At 38.7% G+C, this 22,467-nt stretch overlaps 1 protein-coding gene across 5 annotated transcripts in view; it reads left to right on the top strand.

The window, feature by feature from the left end:
• Positions 1–19,289: 19,289 nt before the first annotated feature.
• The window catches only part of MOCOS (molybdenum cofactor sulfurase), a 213,503-nt gene continuing 210,325 nt past the window's right edge, over positions 19,290–22,467 (top strand). For 2 of the 5 annotated variants that reach the window (XM_019613877.2, XM_019613876.2), the window contains exons 1-2: positions 19,296–19,360; positions 19,620–19,683. The gene's annotated coding sequence lies outside the window, so the exon portion shown is untranslated. Of the gene's footprint in view, positions 19,361–19,619; positions 19,737–22,467 lie in introns of all 5 variants that reach the window. The other 3 variants (XM_019613874.2, XM_010708591.3, XM_031552801.1) reach the window with 2 other exon arrangements.

Genomic DNA, 22,467 nt, shown 5'->3' with positions numbered 1-22,467 from the left:
CAAATGCCTACTTTCATGCTCAACTGGATGTAGCAAATGCAATCTCATGATGAGACTGAGAGGAACAGTCTCAGGAACCGGACAACACTTTAACTGGTTTAAGGCTCTTCGAAGTGATGCAACATGAGTCAGAGAAGTTGGGGGTGTGACGGTAATGTAGGTTGTCGGAGGGAGGATCATGGGTTTGGTTATGAGATGAAGGGGTTGTCTTATATACCTATGCAGAGAAGTTGCAAATATGCTTATGGGCAAGATGCACTTTCTGACAGAAGTGGGATGGATGAATAAGCTGCATGTTTTACTCTTGCACGCATAAGGCCTGAATTGCTTAAGACATTTGTCCCCACAGGATCAGAACCAATGCCTTCTGTCTCAAGAAAGCTGCTTGTAGTGCTTCCAGATGCCTTTTAATAGACTGATTTTTTGAGCAACTCAGTTCAGTGTTATTTTTCTGAGGAGTTAGGCATCCTCCTGCCTTGAATGAAACTGGGATGGTCCTGTGATGAGGTGGGGTGCTTCTTTGTTAATTCTGGGTCCGAGCTGCTGACAGAAGTGCATAGCATTCAACTCTCATCTTCACCCCCACTGACAGTTGTTTTCTGCTGGATTCTGAACCGCACCAGGAATGCTATGGGAATAAAACTCTGACAAGCACTCTGAAAAATGTCCATGCTTAAGAACCTTTATATAAGGCTTTAACTTCTTCAAATCCTTCAACACCTTCAGATCTAAGATTCCTCGACTTCCCTGTAATGGTTCACTTTTTAGAATTTGTGTTGATCAGATTCATGACAGTTTCTAGATGATCCATCTTGTTGTCTTAAATAAATCAAGGTAAGTTTCTACCAATTCAGTCCACTTCTGTGCCATGGCGAGTAAGAAAATCCTTGTGATGTGGCAGTTGTTAGAGAAAAGAGAAAGTAGCAACAGAGAAAAACAAAGATCTCGGAATGGTGAATAAGGAATCAAGAATTACACAGAAATATAGAAATCCTCCTTACATAGCTTCTTGGTCCGGATGAGGCCAAATTCACAGCAGATCTACGAGTTGTGTTTTTTCCCACATTCCTTAACTGCTGTTCAGCTGGGGAGGAATGAAGAGCATGACACACAAGCTACAATGTACAATGGACTGTACCCAAGCTCAGCTTGTAGCATTAAGTATCAGTGAAATCAAGTGTTTCATTACCTATTAGAATGTGTCTGTATTTTTTCCCTTTTCAAACATTCATTTTCATCCTTATTCCTAAATCAGTGACTCATAAATTGACACAGCTGGCAAGGCTGGGGACAGGATTTGCTGCATTATTGAAAGGAGAGGGGAAACCTCAAAGGCACCAAAAGCGTGTCCATATATACAAAATGAACATTACTCTGATTACAAGATGAGGAACAGAAGAAAAGGTACTTATGTTTTAAATCTATAATATTGATTGAGCTAGTTATAATTATAGGCTCGTGCTACAGTGACTGAGGATGCACAAGGTATTGTAATTGTAGATAAAGGAATACAAAAGACATTTGAAATATTGTACTAACAAGTAAGTAATACCGTAGCAGCTGGCCTTTGTTACTTCAAATATTTTTCTTTTATATAGCTAAAAATAAAACAAGAAACAAAGGGATAAACAACAGATTAAAATAACTTTATCATACACATACCAGACTTAGTAGATGGTAGTTGCAGAACTGAAATGACAGTAGATCGGATGTTCCTCTCTGCTTCAGCATGGCGATAGCATGAGCTCCCACCGGGCTCTGAAGTCCCCCACCCAGAGCAGACACCACACAGCAGCAGACACCGTGGCTCCACTTGACACATGCTGCAGCGAGCTGAGGGATGTTCTGGAGGGCAAAGGAGCACTCTGTGGATGTTCCCTTGTCTTTATTTTATGCTCTGAAAACAGAGCAGGCTGTCGCTTAGACATTTTAATGGGAAAATCTAATTCCACTTTCACATGAATGAGTGGAATTAAAAAAAAAAAAGACAAATAATTGTATCAACAGAGTTGAATGTCCTAGTTCTCTTTTTTCATGCCACCTCTATTGTCAAAACACAGGTTTCTTAATCACCATTTTGCCAATGGAATGGTTTGTAGGAAATGTGTAGGGAACAACAGAATGCAATAAGTGATCTGAATTCCATTAATTGGTTGAAGTAATAATTGATGATCTGTACTGGCTGTACTGATGTCTTTTTTCACATTGGATTAATGAAAATCATCTTTATTAGTCCCCTAAATTATTCACAAACTGAAGGTTCACTGTTGTTTATTTTGAATGTAAGTTACCTAATTGGAGAGAAATATTTCTTAGCTAAGCACGGTGGCTGACTAGATTTTTCTTTCTGACTTACAAAAAGATATAGTAAGAGCTTGTACAAGGCAGGGGATAGGCCACTTTGCAGCATGCACCTTGATGGTACGACATAAGGTTGACAGTGTTTCTAAATATTCAGGAGTAAGATCAGCTCTCGAAAGAGGAAGAAAGAATACTGGCATTGCTTATTCTGTATATTCCAGCTCCTAATCAGACATACGTGAAAAGAACCTATAGAAGATAAAAAGTGAACAAAAAAGGAAAATGGTTATGGTAAAGCCATTATATTTATTTCCTAATAATCAGTGGTTATACTTCTGTGTTTAAATTTATAGTTGCCTTCTTCATAATGGCATACATACCATTAGGTTGAAATTATAAATTAGAATGAAGCAGAATGTGATTGCCTCAATTGAGGAAAACTTTCAAAGGGAAAGATGTCCTTGTCTCACATTGGTAACACAATTCTGTGCCTTAAATTTTCATCCATCAAGAATATTTCAGGATGGATCATTTGAAACATCTATGTTTGTAAATGAAGTTTTGTTTTGATGTCAGTCCTAGCAGAAATAATGAAAAACTTCACAAATTATTATATATTTTAAAGTGAAAATGTCTCTTCAGCATTAATCCTCCTCTGCTTTCCTGGTATGTAAACTTCTCACCTAAAAGTACACTTGAAAAGATTGAAACTTGTAAAGACCAAAGTTTTTCTCCAGAACAATTTTCGTGATCGATAAGAATCCCCCAGGGTGCTGTGTAAATTAAAGCTGCACAAAACTGAAGATGCTATCAAATTCTATATCAAATTCTTCTCTAACAAGAGTTTCTGTAGCAGTCTTCATTATGACATTTAAATGCTGTATGTAAAGAAAAAATAATGTATTCTTGCTTAAAGGAGGAATAGAGGCCAGCTATATTAAGACTTCCCTACTATCCTAGATATACGACAAACAGTCCTGTTAAAATGAACAAAAATGTATTAAATCTAGAGCTTATTAATGAAGGTGGTAGAAATAGATGAGCAGTTGTTTTGCTGACCAAGAGCTTTGCAGGGATTGCTTTGAGGCCCTCTGTAGCTCCATTTCTGCTGCCTTATATGTTTCCGAAGTAGGCTGGGGTTGCTGCTAGAAAAATGACATTTCTTGAGAAATGATAGAATAGTGGTCTGATTCTATATTTTTTTTCTACTGGAAAAGATGAGAACTGAGTTAAGCCATTTCTGTGTTTTTGATAAGAGCTGCAGATAGACTGTCAGCAACCAATAGCACAGTTGTAGAGGTGTTGATTGTAAGGGACATCTAGAGGTTGTCTACCTCAACCACTACCAAAGCTGTCTATTCAGCTGCTCGAAGCATCTCTCTCTAACACTGAAGGAGGCTTTAGTGATGGTTTCATGTAGCCAAGTCAGAAAACCCTCTAAATTTGCCACCATCTTCAAAACTAACTTATTTCAATGCTGTGCTACTAGTTAAGCAATTTTCCTGCTGTCTAGTCTGAATCTCAGGTTTTGGTTATTTCCTCTTGGTTTTATATCATCTGCTGTTGCTAAGAGAGGGTTTGTTCCATTCTCCTTTCACTCTGTTTCATGCAGTTGCAGGGTGCTATCAGATTCCCCCCTTAGCTTTCTCTTTATCAGACTCGGTTCAACTGCCTTAGTTGTTCATCACAATCTATGCACTCTGGGATCTGGCCTTGAGAACAACCTGCTGGATCCCCTCCCGTATGTCAGTTCTTCTTGAACTGGAAGACCCAAAGCAGGATTTGATATTCCAACTCAAGTCTCAATAGCCATGAAAATAACCTTAGTCTCCTGGCAGTGATCCATCTAATGTAGCCCAGTACCAGCTTTCTCTATTGACAATAATAGCCGAGAGTTTGCTCATGCATAGCCTAGTGTTCAGCACACCCCCAAGTCCTTGTTAGCAGGACTATTCCTCAGACAACTGTCTTCCAGCTGGGCCAACAGACGGGATCATTGCACCCCCCACTACAGAACTGTGTGCTTTTTCTTCCTGAGGATCTTGTTGATTCAGTTTCCCAGATTTCTCAAGGTCTTTCTAGATTGAGCCTTCCTATAGACATTCTGACACTATCAAATCTGCTGGTGAAGATACCAAACAAAATGAGCCCTACCACTTACATGTGGTATATTCCACTTTTTAACCATCAGCTGAGCATCAATTGATTTTTCTTCTTCAAGTTTATTGTGGTCTATACAATTTACAGTCTATGTCTGATATCAGAGACAACCAAAATACTGTCTGTGTAGTGCCTTTATCTGTAGCACAATAGTGACATGCCAGTGGTATGAGATCTAAATCATACAATATTCAGATTTGAAGAATAACTTCTGTAGTTTTGTGTGCAAGTGAATGTCATTCAGCTCCACTATTTTCCTTTAAACAAAAAACAAAAAACAAACCAACAACAAACTCTTGCTAATACATCTGAAATAGTAGTGATTAGGAAAATGACTCTAGTTATGCTTCTTTAGTGCGCTTGTTTTTTGACACCTGTCCAGATTTTTTCTAGGATTGCTGGATGAGGCTGACAATTAAATGAAGCATTTCTTACAGATTTTAAACAACACGGAAAGGAAAGGCATGAGGAATTTTAGCAAGTTTCATAGATAAGAAAAGCAGATTATCTTCTGTTCCACTTCTGACAAAATGTTGAACTGATCTGTTTCTCTAATTCACTCTAGTGTTGTTTAGACAGAGTTCAAATTTTTATATCAAGTAGGATGTCAATGCCACATTTACTATATAACATCACTTTTTGCCAGTAACACACACAAGTGTCTATTGGTCCTAGTGTTTCATCTTATTCTGTTTTTCAAAAAAGGTAACTGGACTCCAGAAACACTTGTGTTTTTGCAGTATTTACTATTAACACAAACACTCTTCAGAGAAATCATGTATCTGCAGGTTTCTGGGTGTTGTTTTTCTTTCTATACTTCTAGCTGTCCTTAAAAAATGCAGTCGACTGATATAAGAGTAACTTTCAGGAGCCTAAGGATAGTCACGTAGAACTTGAAAAACATTTCTAGTAGAAAAGAGTTATTTCTCTTTAAGTATAGTGCTCTTCTGAAATACACCTAAATTGAAGTGGTGGCTTTTCTCACAGTGTTTCTTGCAGTGCACTTTGAGGCTCCCATCTGCTAATTTGAGTGACAGAAATACTCTTTTATTCTGCTTTATTCCTGTTTGCCCTGAAGAGGTACCAGTGCTGAAAGACTCTTTGATTTTTTCCCTTGTACTTTATCAACAGAATTGTTTGTTAAGAACTATTCATGAGAACATATCAAAGGCAACAGATTGGATAGCTGTCATGGAAAGCACAATTGGAGAACTTCAGGCTATGCAAAAATACCTGAGAATCTGATTTGGCAAAATACATTTATGACTAATGAGTATTCTTGAAAAATAACCCAGCAGAATTATGAAGAATTGAACGGAGCAAGGAAAGATGATGTGCAAGCCAAACAAATCTGTGATGCATTTACAGAGACACAGTGAAGCCAGCTAGTCAAAGGACAGCATTCCCATTCCGTTGGAAGTGACAGGATTTATCAAAATTTCATTTATTTGTGTATCAAAATGAGAAATAAAAACAATACAGTACATGGTAAAAATGTCTTGTGAGTAAATGTGCTCTTGACTTTTTGTGTGTGGTAGAAACGAACCATTCCAACTGCATCAAGATGCTGTGATAACATTTTGTCAGCATTTTGTAATATTATTACATGGCACATCTAAACTTCATTGACTTGGCATCTTTTAGTAGAAGGCTGTTTCCCTGGAAATTGTTCAGTCAGCCCACAGATGAAGTAGTGATCTATAAATGTTTTCAGTTTCTTTCCATCATTCTCTCTCTGCTGAGTGCTTGTCTCCTCAAAATCAGAGAACTTGATCTCTAGTCATTGTTAGAGCACTTTGCCTTTCCCCACGCATCCTTAGTATCCTGCTTTGCCACAGAGTATTCAAAAGAGAATGAAGATATACAAGGTTCCTCTTTGAAGACATTCATAGTCCTGATTCAAATAAGTCTGTTTAGCTTAGTTTTTGTAACTTACTTTGTTTTAACATAGTTGGCCATAGTTGGCTAGGAGCTTAAAATTGAGGACTCCAGCTCCTGAAGGCTCAGAAAAACAGTGAGATTGTTGGCTTCAGGGATGCATTTCTTGAGACTCAAGATCAGAAACAATTAGCAAAAGTAAAATCTTCACTCCTGTAGTAAGGAGAAAGAACAGGTTTTATAGGCAAAGCTCTAAATGTGACACTTTTTAATGTGCCTAAAGATGCATTAAGGGAATGCTCCCTTCAAACAAAGCCTTGGAGGTTCATGACTGTTCTTTACTGACCTGGGTTCATATCACAGCATTCAGATTAACATCTGTGCTAATGTTCCTGATGCCTGGCTTAAGGAGACATTGGTCTTAACTTGGAAATCTTTTCTCTCTCACTTTTCCTGGCATTATAAATGTTAACCAAGGAGAGTTTTAAAAACAAAGTTATATCCACAGAACTTCTGGAAAATATTTGTTATGAAGCAGTGTCTAAAGTTAAAGCTGAATGTTGTACTAGATGGAATGATGACAGAGGCAGCATCAAAGATGAAGTTTTCCAAGATTCTGATTGTTCACATCTACTTTTAAGTCAGTAATGCTAACGGTTTTGACTACAGTATTTAAGTGGCACTAAATGTTATAGAGAGTTTGCTAGAAACATCATCAGTAATTGACAGAACTTTGTGTTTAGGTTGTTCCCATTATAAAATGAAACCAAAATGATGTTTTGCAGATCAGCGGATTTACTCAAACATAGAAATTTCATCTGTTAAAGTAAGATTATCTTACAGCTGTGTGTATTTTGGAAATGGCCATAATACTCGATTATATTCTGTTATGCTGTTCTTTAGTTTGGAACCATGAGGTTACTGAGAAGTGGAACAACTTCCCAAAGGTTGCTGTAGACTACCCATAACTGCAAGTTTCCGTATTAGGATTGCGTGATTTTCTACCTTAAAAAAAAAAAAGACCTAAAAAAATCTCCAGTTAGAAAAGGAATTAATTCAGGGGGTCCACCTGGCCTAGATAGCAGTCTGGCTATGGAATCGTAATCAGTAACCTTTGGTCTTATGATGTATTAATTTAGAATGTATTGGATGGACCTATACAACTGTCAGAATGCCCAGGCCTGCCAAAAGTTTCCCTGGTGAATTTGAATGTGTTGTACGGTAGCTGTGCCCCATTCTTCTCCCAGGATAGTTGTGAAATTTATAGTACCACCATTCATAAAACACTTAACAATCCTTGAACTGAATGATTGTGTGATCCTGTAAGTAGAGGAGGGGTATCGGTTATGCGGAGTTATCAGGCTAAAAGCAGTTTGGAGGAAATGCTCAGAAAGTTGGTGAGGGATGGGATGCTGAAATCATGTCCTGAGTAACAGTCACTTCATTTCTCAATCTTGAGCCCTAAATTGTAATTATCATACCTTTCTCTCACGTTCATACACCAGCATGAATAAAGCAGCCATCCAGCTTTCCTGCTCCAAGTAGGTGATAATGAAATTGCAGAATGTCTTCTCTGGCTTGTCTTATTGTTGGTGTCTGAAACCCACAGTATTGCCATGAGAACAGAAGTGAAGGAAAGATATTAAATTTGAAGAAGTTATAATAGCATTTTAGGTGAGACAGTGGAAAGATTAAACTCAGTGTTGCCAAGTGTGCTTGTCTAAAAACAAGATACTGAAATGTGCTTCTAAATAAATAGCTTAGTGTTCAGAAGTGTTGTGCATATTCAAAAGTAATTGAACTCAGTGGGATTACAAGTGTTTGCTGCCTGCATTACTATTTTTATATCCATATTAAAGACTTTAGGAAAATTAGGATCAGGCTTTTATGCCATACACCTCTAAACTTCCCTTGTCATGCTGTTGCCCCGTGACTGTCAGTGTTCAGGAGGCATTTGTACAATGTCTTCAGCTGTATGCTTTAACTTTTGGGTAGCCCTGACGTGATCGAGTAATTGGATTTGATCCAACAATCAAACAGCAGATGTGCTTTCTGCATACTGTGCTGAATTTCACAATACCTATTGCTTCACCCATCTTTTATGCTTTACTGTGCTTGCTGAGCTAACACTGATCTTTGGTGACTTTTTCTAGTAATATGTGCAAACATAGGTCTTGGCAAAATATAGCTATGCTTTGCAAACTCAGCATTTGCAGCTTCATGTGTTTTTAATAAAAGTTTAAGGAAATGTTTCCTGGACAATTCCTGGACAAAGTAGTGCAACTTCCCCACCTGTTGCTGGAGTATCTCTTGGCAAACCTCAGCTCACTGCATTTCAAACAACATTAATAGCAAAACAACAACAACAACAACAACAAAAAAAACAACAAAAAAAACAACCCACCAATAAATTGCACATTGGACAAGATTTCACTGTTTCTAAATCAGTTTGATGCACATATACAGACATATGCAAGTGCATGCACATGCACATGTAAATCCCCAGCCCCCTACATTTGCAGATATCTGGATATTTCCATATTATTTCTCATGCCACATTTTGATTGCTGTTCTATTTCAGTTGTAAGAGGTTTCAGGTATGGGACTTAGTGCTTGTTAAAACTAATTACCCTTACCATTATCATCGATTAACCCCAATTAATGTCAGGAAGAAATGCAGAAATGTCAGACCATTTTCTACAATTCAGTACAGATGAGTTCAAGGGAACTGGCAATGACACCTTCAGACCGTGCACAAGAAACTCAGCTGTCCTTAAGGCAAAAACCCTCCTCTGGGTTAGATACACGCACCACTCAGCCTTTTCACTAATAGCACTACTTATGGAAGCTGAGCAATTGGTGCCTTCTGCCTTCCAGCCTCCTAAATGGGAGTGGTTTAGAGAATGCTCTGGGCAAAGGTCTCCAGTGCAGCAGCCGTGACAGTGGCATGACGCAGGAAATGTACTGCAGACACAGACTTTGTCACTTGCCTCATTTCTTAGAACTCTATTATTATTGATTATTGTTCCTAGTACTTGGCACTTGGATGTAGAACACTGATTTTGTCAATCTTATAAATATTTAGTGTATAGTGAAATAGACGTTACCGAAACTTTTCCAAATTTAAATGCTCTTGTTCCAGACTTGATTTTTGCTTTGTGCTTCAGGCCATGGGGCCTTGCTGAGTAAGGGTTAAGCCTTCTGCTTTGTGTGATAGCTCACTGATTGTGACTTCAGTGTTCTTGTCCTGGTCCATTCCTCATCCTGGTAAACTAATGATTTAACAGTACAGTATTTATGAGAGTAGTTATAGGTAGCAGCTGAAGTGGACTAATGTTACTGGAGACTCCTGGCTTTGTCTTCTTGGATAGTAGATCTGAAAAGGAGTTTGGTCTCAATATTTAAATTGTCAGCAGCATTTCCCAAATCAGTGGTTTTAACTTGGCTGCAGTATACGGCTGGGAAATGCAAAGCAGAGCTGCACATTTTAGGGGTATATTTCTGTTCAGAACATCCTCTGACTGCTTCAGCACCCCCCCTCCACCCCCACAGTACTTAGAACCTTTCTGATCCTTTCTATTGACATCTCACCATGAGGATCTGGAAAGCTTCCCATGATTATTACTGCATGTGTGCTAGCCAAGGACTGTTGTTTTTCATTATCCTGTAAGGATGTGGCATGACAGACATGACAAATACGGTGACAACTAGGTCTCTTTTGTTACTTGAATGGATTTAATTCTTAGTAGAAGGTGACAAGCCCCCTTAATCTAACTACTGCCTTTTTTACATTGCAGCAATGAACAATGGTAATGAAATAAAGGAAAGAAATATATTTCTGAATCAGAAATGGCGCCATAGGAAATATAAAACCCAATCCTTTTTGCTTTACTTTGTTTTTCTTTTTTTAAGAATGGAACCTGGCTTAGTGTGCATATATATGGTAAAGCATTACTAGTTATGTTGTGGAAGATTACCACTAAGTAAGTAATATAGATCTTTGAGGTATATATGTACTAATGCTTCACATCTTTCTCTGGTAAAATAGTCTTGGATACAATCTTGCAGACCACAGCTGTAAGACTGCTGAATGGCATTAGGCTATAAGGAGCATGAGTATGATGTACTGGTCAGGAGAGATCTGTGCTATAGATCTCTGTTTACACTTTTTAAATCATACTATCTGATTAGCTCAAGGGCATCCTGGTTCTGTACAATGGTATCTCAGCCACTCTTCCTGGCTTTCTTGTCTAAAACTAAAGAGCAGGAACGAAAATCATGAACCAGTTGGATCAGAACGGTGTCTGATCCTTAGTAGAGATCAGAGGTCAAGCTTCAGAGGAAGGTGCGAGAATACGAAACCAAGCAATTCTGAAATAATAATTTGGAATTTTCTCCTACTGTTCTTTCTGGCTTATGTCGTGGAGTACTGAGGCTTTAAATCCCTTCTGAATGTTAAGCTTTGTGAAATATTTTGATAACTTCAGCTGAGAAGTGCTGTATAAGCCGAAGTATTATTATTATTAATTGCTTTATTGTACAGAATTCATAGATGTCTAGGGAGGGTTGGGGCTTATTTTGGCAGCCTGAGGACTGGCAGGGCTTGCACAGCATGGAATGATAGGCTTGGAGCTTCTTTATTTATTTTTATTTTATTTTATTTTATTTTATTTATTTTATTTTTTCTGCATGTTGCTTGCAGAAATACACATTTCAGGAATTTCACTTTTCAAGTTCTTACATCATGAAAGAGATCTCCTTCTGTGTCCCTAAGATAAGTGCAGCTATCTATTTCTCTCCGCTAGAAAGAGAGAAAATATGTGAAAAGAGAGGATGGCTTCATCTATTATTACCATAAAGCTGTCCCTGACCCTGCATACAGTACAAGTGATCCCTCTGTAGGGTAGCAGAGAATGATTATTAGGGTTGTCTTTTACGACCTAAATGTACATAAATGGTATGTTCCAATGCAACTCACAGGATTTGGGAAGCAACTGCCTTTCACAGTAAGAAATAGTTAAAAAAATCTGTAGCTTCTTCTGTAATTTTTTGTTGTGCTGTATGCTTAGAATCTTTTTCATTGCTATCAAAGGCAAGGTCTTAATTCAAAGAGACTTACTGTAATTGCATGACCTAAATAGAATCAAGCCTCTAATTATACATATTTCATAAATAAATGAAAGGGCTTCATACTTTGGATATGTATTCTGAGTAAAAAATATACAGAATCTATTATCACAAATACATGATTTTCTTTGCCAACACGGTTTTGCAAACACTGGCATGGTGCTGTCTCCTTGCTTCAAACTTATGTTTTTCTTTATTAACTATGAAAAAATTGGAACATGGGCTAGTGACAATTTTCTTTATTTATACACAGTTTTAATGAACAAAGATGTAGCTTGTCATAATCTACAGCATTTTGATGGTGTTAGATGTGATTAGGTGCAGGGGGATGCACCAGCACAGGATTGCCACACAGTTGCTTCTATCAAGAAACTCTTAGGGTACAGAAGAACACAGAAAGCCTTGGTTCTTTCTCAGGTGAGGTAGATTATCTTTTCTGCCAGCACTTGGCTGTAGCCTGCTGACTGAAGAAGTCCTGTGATGTACATAGAGTGACATCAGATGACTCAGCTCTGGAAAAAAAATGATGTGAAGCTGCATCGCAACATTTTTCCAAAGTGACAGCAACTTTTCATTACAAATTCAAGTATTTCTGATCCTGGGAATCAGTAGGCTTTTCTTGCTGTCAGCACAGGGCTGTGAACACTGCTGCCAGAGCCATGCAGTAAGCAGGCTGAGACTGCCTGCATATAAAGAATTATCTATCAACAATTTTGGCTAGCTACAGAATAGCTGAGCTTAGTCTCAGGTATGTCATTCAGAGAGAAATCCCACAAGTAACGTTTTGTTGCTGTGGGTAATAGGTTTTCATTTATATTCATTATATTCATGTCACAGCTTTGATGAGATTGTCTTGATTTCCCCCCCACTGCCTTACTTACAAAGCTTCCCCTTTCCTCTATTTCTTCATTTGCTACTGTCTAGAAGGGCCTTGTAAAGTAAAATAAGTAAATAAATAAATAAATAAATAAAATCTGAGCGGTATCAGCGTAACAAATTTCTCAGACTTGCCTGTCAAGGTCTGACATTAACGCCTTTCCCTTACGTGACAGTTGGCAGGAAGATGTCTCTTTCTTGTTTAAACGGGAGCTTTCCTTCTGATTCTTCCTGCCTTTCACTTTCATGCAAAATTCTTTTATTTTCTCCTGCTATCACCAACCGCTTTGACTTTGAAATTGCTTCTCTTTCATATCCTTCCCGCAAATCCCCCAATCCTTTGTTGTGTACTATAAATAAGGGTGGACTATTTCCAGTCCCCTGCTTGGGTATTTCGGCACACCGAGGAGTTGACCAAGGGCTGCCTGCCACTCAGGTGCTGTAGCAGGACATGTCCCTGTGCAGGGACACAAGCGAGAGACATCCTGGCAGGGCCATCCGTGTTCACTTTGCCAAGTGTCAATTCCAATTACCGAAATGCCACCGCCATCCAACATCTTAAAAAAGGCAACTCCTTCTAGAACTACACAGAGTACTTCTTAATTGCTGCAAAAACTTACTTCTTTTAATTTTTTATAAAGTGAAAAATAAAAAATTTAAATGAAAACTTTTAAAGGGTATAGCTTGAAATGTAAGAATGCTTGAAGTGTTGATGCAGCACATCTGATTCCAAAGCCCTATAAATCAGCTCAAGTTTTGTTGTGCAGTAATTTAATCTCATTTCTACTGCATGTTTTCCTATTTGGCTCAGCACTGTAGCTCTTGACTATTACAAACCACAGACTTGAATCAAACTGACATCTTTAGATGGAGTCCAAGAAAGTGCTTCTGATGACCCTCACTGATATCAGTCATCTTGGGAATTGGCTTTTAGTATAAATCTTAGTCTTTTTCTATCCAAAAATAGACAATGTACAAAGGTGAAAATATCTCCCTGCTAGCTTGGGGAGAAGGTTTGGAACACACAACGCTCTAGAGTCAAATTCACCAGATTTAATTTAGTCCATTGATAATAAATATTTTTCTGTAGCATGCAACTGATCACCAGACTACATGCACCCTCTGCTGCAGATGACCCAGTGAACTTGGCATTTATAGCAGGTTTGTGCAATACTTTAAAAGTCCCAGTTTTGAATTAGAGATTTGGGCTAACAGTGTAAGTACTAACTTTCACAACATCTGCTGGAGGAACTGGTTTCTTTCTACCAGATTTGATGTTAAGCTAATGATCTGAACAGAATCTGGTTGCCTGTGGCATTAATCTCCCCAACTTTTGTCTGTGATTTGTTCCTGTCAGCTCAAATTGCTTCCTGGCGAGCTGAGTTCTCTGGCTTTTTCCTTAATAGTTCTTAAGGGTTACTGGAAAGAGCCCATGAGGATGTCTGAAGATGGCATTGCCTCTAAGCAGCAGCAGCCTGAGGTGCTGCACTACCTCGTGCTGAAATGATGAGCCTCTGTGCCAACAGCCAATGCTCTGCCAGTGAGTCAGCCCATTTCTCTTCTTGAGCAATTTAATAAACTGATGTGCTGATCTAGACTGCTGAGGTTAAATGTCACACTCGATGGAAAATTTGAGTGGAGAATGGCATTAATACAAGTGCCCCTCTTCACTGTCTTCCAAACACCTCTGCATAAAACAGCATGGTAGCCAAGAGGTTTTCTATTAAAGCCTGCTCAAAAGCACTTCTGAGGATTCTCTGACTAAGTGGAAATAGGCCTAGGACCTACAGATATTTAGAATATTTATAGACTCAAAACTCCTGCATGTTTTTCTAAAGGCATTTATGAAACATGAGTCTTGGAAGTCTGTATTTTCAGAGGTGTTTAAACGTTAAATATTCTGTATTTTCTTTCACCCCGTTCAGTTCTACATAACAGACTGTTTCTAGATATGTGTCATGCTGGTCACTGGTCAGTATATCATATCTAATCATCTTACTGATGGATCCTGAAGGTGAAGTAAGACTCCTAAACAAAATTTCTACAGCTGCAAATGATGGCTGCCGTATCATTCAGAATTTACTGTAGAGAAGTTCTGGGCAGTTGAGATTGCATTGAAGAGTTTATGTTTACTTTCGAAATTTCACAGCAGCCAAGTAGAAATCATTTTGGAAAAGGCCCATATTAAAAAAAAAACAAAAACAGCAATTATTATTTTATCAAAGCATCCAGTCTCAAGCTGGAGGTAATAGCTTTTCACGAGGCGTTTCCAACATTTTCAAGAATTACAGAATTCAAGGGTAGATTTTATGTCAAAATCTCTGGGTAGACAGAATAAGTGTTTTTACTCCAGTGAATTGTCTGCTGCAGCCTTGAACCTATCTGCAAGAACAAAAAGGAATGTCAAAACTCTGTAAGAACAGGATTATTTTAAATTAACTTACGTGAACTTGGTTTTCCCCACCATGCATTTGCACTTCAGACATTAAGGGTAAAGGCATCTTCAAAGTGAAAGCTCTTGTTTTTGGAAATGAGCAGTTCTGTGGAAGATCTTGTATAACAAAGAAATTTCATGAAAATCACTATTCACAATACCTCACTGTGCTAACAGAAGTGGCAAAATTGTTCATCAAATATAATTTAACTTTGTGTTGGAAGGGAGATGTCAAGTATATCTTTTAACAGACACTGTGAGTAGCTGAAAAACTAGTAAAGAATAATTCAGAGCAAAATATTGAAAATAATGAAGCTCAACTGGTAACTAGATGATTATATAATTGTTTCACGTTGTTTTTTGGTCTGCACAGATGATTTTGAATTTTTCAAGTTGAACAATCAGGTGATAATAGAACAATTTTAAGAATGGGAAGTGGGATGAAAAATATTGCTGCATATTTTGGTGCACATTTAAATCTGCAAGGCCATTTCAAAGGAGGAGAGTATTAATTTTTCACAAAGCTGCCAGAGTGTTAAAATGTAACTGCTGGGAATGGGTTTTGGTAGTTTGTAATAACAGGTATAAATCGTAAGCTCTGTGGTCAGAAATAGCACATACGTGGATGTGTTGCATCTATTATGCAGTACAGAAATCTTCTCTACATTTCTGTATGTGGATATATGAAACGCTTTGGATTTTGTAACTGTGGAAAGCTGTTTGCCATTTAAAGTCAGCATCACTAAGCCTCAACCAGCAAGATTATGGCTCTCCAATCCATATTAATAATTCAGTGTGAAATATCTTCATGACACTTGTAGCTCTGTCAGAGATTGAAAATGTTTATATTTTCTGGATACATTATATTAAAAGTAAAAAGCATTAGTATGCTGCAAGCATTTACAAATTCTAGTCGTGGTGGATGCGCTCTGATTTGAAACCTGTAATTTTAAACCCAGCCTTGCATTATGAGTCACGTTGATTTCTGTGTGCGGTACTGTTGGTAATAGGTGTCTCATGATAAAACTGCCCTGTCTGGACAGGTGATGAGGGTGAGGACAAGCAAAACCTGAATCCCAAACCAGACTCATTTCTGGTCTCCTTATGGCTTTGACATTCTTCATATATGTTGGGTTTGGTCCCTCTGCATCTCCATCAAGAGTATCTGTCTGACTCTTGGAATGCCAATGGGTGCCAACAAATGTTTTCCCTGAAATCTGCTTTGGCTACTAGGCCTGCAGTGACTTTGTGACAGACAGCCTTGCTCCCGTTTGTCAAACTTGTGCACATCACCTTTGCAGCACAGCCAGCCTCCTGAAAGCAAAGGCTCTTATGATCAAATCTCCTTTTGAACTTCTGGATTCTTCTTAGCAACAGAAAGTTTTGTCATGTTTTTGCAGTAAATCATATTCTAAAAACCCTTTCAAAATTTTAAAATTTTATTGCAACACTTGCAGGAACTGTATGCATCCACTGAGTCTCAGTGCTTATGGCCTAAACCAGGCATGTCCAACCTTCAGCCTAAGAGCCGTAATACAGCCTGGCCCCTGCACCATGCTATGCAGGCAGCAGCTCCTCCCTGCTAAGCCAAACTGCCAGTTTGTAACCCTATCTGGGCTAAACCAGGACACAGGGAGGGTGCAGTGCAGTGCCAGCTCAAGTTCTGGCAAATTATTGTATGCCTTTTCACACACTGGCCTGTGAACGGAGAAAAATATGCAGCTGTGCTTTCCATTGTGATACAGGAATTTGAGAATAGGTTTCAAGATTGCTGAAAAAATCATCAATTTCTTGGTATCTTTGCAATTCTATTTTCAGTTAACACACATAAATTGCCTGTGAATTTTCAAATGCAACATATTGAGTTGCAATCAGACGTTCAAGAATCTGATCATATGTTTTTACTAGACTTTTAAAAGCCCTATGTCACCAGAGAAAAATATCCCTTGCTTCACAGCCACATCTTATTTGTGTCATTGTTTTTTGGCAGTGTGCATATTTCTGAACAAGACAAGAAGAGTGAAATTTCATAAAAAATCTCCGGTGAGCACCTTGAGACCTCACTAAGGATTGCAGCCACTGCCATTGAACTGGATTGGTGTGTTAGTTTCACAAAAGCAAGATCACATATCCTACTAGTTTTATGGGTTTGTTGCTTTCTTTTTTCTTTCTTTTTTTGCTTTAATAAAAATTTGAACAACTGTACCCATTGGCATTTGTTGACACTTGCTGAACATTTATAGCAGCCAAACAGTGGATGTGAGCACAGTGAGGTGGTGGGTGGTGCCTTTCAGCAAAGGCAACAGCATCAGTTGGTCATTTCCACTGCTGCTGGTTTTGACAAGCACGTTATGCAGGCTCTTGTTCATTGCTGGTGAAAATGCAGAGCTAATGGTAGTGCCTATGTTGAAAAATAGTATTTTGAGGCTAAGAATTTCCTCTATCAGTTACCGTGCTCATTTTCTCAGTTATAGCTTGGAAATAAACAGGAGGCCAACACAGATGCGGCCCAAGGCAATTACTCTTCACTCACTGCAGCCCAGGCAAGCCAAAAGGTTGGACATTCATGGCCTAAGCCTACTTGGTGCTCACTGCCTGCTAGCTGACCCTGTTGAAGTGGGGCCAGGGTTTGCCTTGGGGAAGGGACACACACATTCACTAAGAGTAGCAAAAGAGGGCTTCTGTCTCAGAAGCAGTAATGTAAAGCACCCTACTGAACAGGAAGGGTGGAAATGGGGTACAACATGACGGCTGTACCCCGTGCCAATCTCACCATAGCTGTGATTTGTTATCTGTGATCAATCACAAGTAACTTGAGGGTGCAGAGGTTTATAGGGCTACAACTCTGCCAGGGTTGTGTCTTTGCCTCCACACCCTGCTGGGGTATTAGAGGATCTCTTCTGTTACTTCCGCTACAACTTGAGTATGATTGCTGGGGGTTTGTCCACATAAAGGACCTTAAAGACTTTTTTTTTAAATGAAATATTGCTGCTGTCAAACAGTCTAAACATTTCACAATAATCAGCCTTAATCCTGAAAAGAAATATGACTGTTTTCATTACTAATGACAACAATCCATTTATGGAACAGAATATCAGATATCAGTGAAAAAAATAACTTTTTTTTTCTTCCATGCAATTTTAATTACTGTGGGATTTTTTGTTTGTTTGTTTGTTTGCTTAAATGTGCTACAACACCAGGATAAACTAGAAGTTGAATCCTGATATTTGCCATATATGCTTCACAGCTTTCTATATCTGGTGGGCTCAAAGAGCCATATAAGAAATAGGTTTCTTGTAACTAATTGTAAACGTGATGGGTTAGATATATTCAAGTTTTCCTAATAGCAGTAAGTAATACTTTACTTTCAGTAAGCAATTGCATACAGTTTCTGGTACACGTTTTTCACATCAATCAGTTAACTAATCACAGACTGGAGAATTGTGTACAGACATCAGGATGTCTCCATACTGAGCAAAACAGTTCTTATTTCATTATTCTATGACAAGAGACAAAAGGGAATACAGTGAGGTGAAAATTCATTTTGTGAACAATGAGCAAATAAGAAGGGGTATTTGCAGCAAGTGTGATTTAGTTGCAGAAAGCTTGCAATGCTTTTCTTAAAAAAAGCTGTGGAGTCCTCAGCACAGGAGAGACAAAGACCTGTTGGAATGCATCCAAAGAAAGAGCACAAAAATGATCATAGGGATAATAACCATTAGGTCAGGACCTGAACCATTGATTCACACCTGGTGAAAAGGTATTGGCCAGTCCTGAGAGCACAGGTGAAAGCAATTCGCCTGTGTTAACTTCATTTCAGGGATGGTAGCTAGGAAGGAAATATCTCTATTTGGGAATTGTTTCTTTTTGGGAGTTTTCCAGCAAGCCCTTATCTTTAGAATGGGCATAAGTATAATCCTTTCCTATTGATGGCTTGTGACAAACACCTTTATTGGGTTATCCTGAAAGCAGTTAGAGGTACCTGCGTTACACTGAGGAAAGAGCATTTCTCCTATGAGGATACACTGAAAAAGCTGGAGCTGTACAGCCTGGAGAAGAGAAAACTCCAGAGAGACACGATAGTGACCTTTTAGTATCTGAAAGGGTGCTATAGAAAAGAAAGGGACAGATTCTTTTGCAGAGTCTATGGTGATAGGACAAGGGGAAATGGTTTCAAACTTAAAGAGGGGAGATTATTTAGGTTGGGTACAAGAAAAAGAAGTCTTTTACAGGGAGCATGGAACAGGTTGCCCTGTCCCTGAAGATACTCAAGGCTAGGCTGGACTTGGCTCTGAGTATGCTACAAACATCCCTGTTCATTGCACAGGAGTTGCACTAGATAACCTTTAAAGGTCCCTTCTAACTATTAAGGATTTCATGATTTTTATATTACCCTTGCATAGCAGAAATGCAAGTCACAGCTTGAAACAGTGATTGAGCACCTGGTGGAAAGGCAGGGCCAACCCAGAGGAGCTCAGGTGCATGCAATGCCAGGATCCACCCCTTCCCAGACCTCATTTAAGGGTTAGCAGTGAAGGCAAGGGATCTTGTTGGAGACCCCTGCATACCTGAGGCCTTCTAAAGGTAAGCAGTGCCTTTCCTTTCTTTCTGTGGTTATTGCATTTGAGCAAATACTCATTTGTTCTGACTTGGGACCTTGCTGCTCTGCTGTTGTTGCTGCACTTTCTATCCTGTTACACCTTGTCATTTCTCTTTGTTGAAGAGTAGAATGTGCTTTGGGGTAATTCACGGTGGTAAAGCAAGCAAGCGGTAACAGGGCTTGGAAATGGAAATTCATGGTGTGTTGACTTAGTGCAATGTGTGTTGTTTTTCTTTTATATAGTAATGTCAACTGGTGTCATCACTGTGGAAGACGACTGCTACTGGATGTTAGTGGCATAGTGAAAGTAAGCACAAACTAGTATACCACAGAAGGAGTTGGACTAGGTGACTTCTAAAGGTACCTTTCAGCATTAGCTATTCTGACCTATTTAAGGCCTTATTCTTGATAAAAGAGAAAAAAACTATCTTTTCTGCATAGTTGCAACCAGTAGAGAACTGGAATTTTCAACTTGGAATGAGCAAGTTTAATTGTTCAGTTACTGCTTTTGAGCCTTCATTTAGGAGAGAACTTGAAAAAGTCTAAGTATACGCATAGGCAAGAGGTTAATATGCATACTTCATGGTACAATGTTCTTTTTAGTAACAGCATTTCATCATTTTACAGTTTTGTGAACTTGATTCTCTTGCCAATACCTGCCCAACGATCTATTTTAATTAATATATTTACATGAACTGATTCCCTGACTTCACTTGGTGTAGTGGAAACGCTAAGTTATGGCCTGAAGCAATAATTGATCACCTGGTGGGAAGTGAGGGCCAACTGTGCAAGGTGCAAGTAATGGATCCAGGATCCACCCCTTCCTAGACCTCATTTAAGGGTTGGTAATGGGGGTGAGGGTTTATCTTGCTGGAGATCCCTGCCTACCTGAGGCCTTCTGAAGGTAAGCAGCACTTTTCCTTCATTTCTGTATCTATGGCTGCTGCATTTGGACTCGTTCTCATTTGCTGTAGACAAAGACTTTGCCACCCTGCTATTATTATCCCACTATAGCATTACACTTAGAGTAACTTTTCCTCTTTTCAGATTACTAACTATGAATATGACTGGGGCAAATGGAAAATGCACATGGAAGTACCATCTGGTGCTTACTTCGGAAATGGATCCACCAATAAGACTTGAGTAGTTCTTATTTTTTTTTTTGTCATTGGAGTTATCATATGGACAGTTGGTGTCTTTGATCACTCTTGTCACATAGATGTTTTATGGTGGCCCTTATGGAGATTCAAGACTGTATTAGATTTACAAGACAGCACTGCACTAGTGACCAGTAGCTCCCTTGGGATCAGAGGTCATCATCACAATACATTCAACATACAAAATGCAAACAGAGCATTCTGAATTAGTACTTCTTTAGGCGTCCAGTACTTCCAAGAGGATAATTCTCTAAAACCAAGAAGAAAGATTGTGAGGCCATGTCTTTATAGGAAATTTTGAATGGAAATTAGGTCTTTCAGATGAATTTATTTTAAGATCAGAAAGCTTCATCTTCAAGAAAAAGGGCAATTCTGATAGGGAAAACAAGTCTTGGTTTGATAAGGAAGTGAATGTGAATATTTGACAATATATGGGAATGATGAGGGAACAATGCATGGAATCAGTAAAAATAAATTGCTCTGGAATTGATAACAGAAAGCTAGAAATAGGAGGGAAAATCAATGGCAGGTGTTTTCTACGCATACTTAGAATAAAAGAAGTCATAGGAATGGCATTGACCCTTGCAAATTACAACATGTAAATTAAAATTAAAAAAAAGTATTTAGGTGCTGTCTGGTTTAAAAATGTCAGGGTACAAGCAAAAATATTCTACTTGATAGCAACAGTTTTCTTTTTTCAACAGAGGTTTTTTGTTCACTTAGAAGGAAATGAACAAGGTAGAGCTCATTCAGTAACTACATTTTGTGATGTCATCAGTTAGGTCAAAAATAATTATATTTTGGATATATGTTATGCGTTCTAAGTGTATCTTTAAGAACTATTAAAGAAGGAAGACTGAGGTTGCATTTTTCTCTCCAAAAGAAAATTCATTTGGGCTTCAGGTTTCCAGAGTTGGTCCCTCACTAGTCCTGAGAGTGCTACATTTGTGTGAGACCGCTGTGCTGAGAATGGCACTGACTATGTCATCTTATGACAAAGTTATGATAGAATTAAGTACTTCCAGTAAAGAACTAAGTATATATTTGAGAGCTGCAAATGTGGTCTCAGGGGTGTCTGTGGGGTATTGAGGAGGCTTTCAGGTGAGTGAGCTGTCAGAACTTCTCTGTATGGATGGATAATGTGAAGCTGAACCTGATATAGTTTCAGAAAATAATCAGCACCTTTTTAGTAGCAGTTAAACCCCATTTTTCATGTGAAAAACATGAAAAAGACCCTTTCTTCCTAAAGAGAATTTTCAGATGTGTGCAGCTCCTACATTTTTCTGAATATACCTGTATTTTTAAGCTAAACTGTTAATTATAGTGAAGAAGTGACATTTGGATTCTTGTATTTCCTTCCTCCTCCATTTCTTTTGCTACTGCTTTGACAAGAATTGTCTTGATTATTTTTCTGAATGTATTTTTAAAATTCTGTGAACAGTGGGAAAAATAAAACCTGGCTTCATATGGATTTGTACATTTGTACTCCAACTCCCACTTTGTCACACACACCAGAAGGGAGCAGCATGCCTTGTGGCCATGCCAAAGCCTCACATGTGAGGTTGCCTAGTGCCTTTCAGACAGAGCATATGGTGATCTGAGGACAGAGATATGCTCACTTTTCCTGCAGTGGGAGAACTGGCTGAGGTTCTTCTCCTCTCTCCAGCTCCTGATTCTTGTGATGCTTTTGTCATAAAGTAAGCTGGCAAGCTAGTTCAGGAACTAGTTACAAATGGAAGGAAGAAATCTTTTCTTTCTCTGCAGGGCCTTTACTGTATTAAAACTGATGCTAAAAATGCAAGTATGCTTGTATGGGGCTGCTGAATCATGGCCTGAACCTTTGATTGATCACCTGAGGTGAGCAATGAATCAACCATGGGAGCACAGGTGAAGGCAATTCACCTGTGCTGCAGGAAGGGGTGGAGCCTGGCTCC

Source organism: Meleagris gallopavo, chromosome 3 (genome assembly GCF_000146605.3).
Source record: "Meleagris gallopavo isolate NT-WF06-2002-E0010 breed Aviagen turkey brand Nicholas breeding stock chromosome 3, Turkey_5.1, whole genome shotgun sequence".
NCBI classification, from domain to species: Eukaryota; Metazoa; Chordata; class Aves; order Galliformes; family Phasianidae; genus Meleagris; species Meleagris gallopavo.
This window is presented reverse-complemented; position numbering and strand designations above follow the sequence as displayed.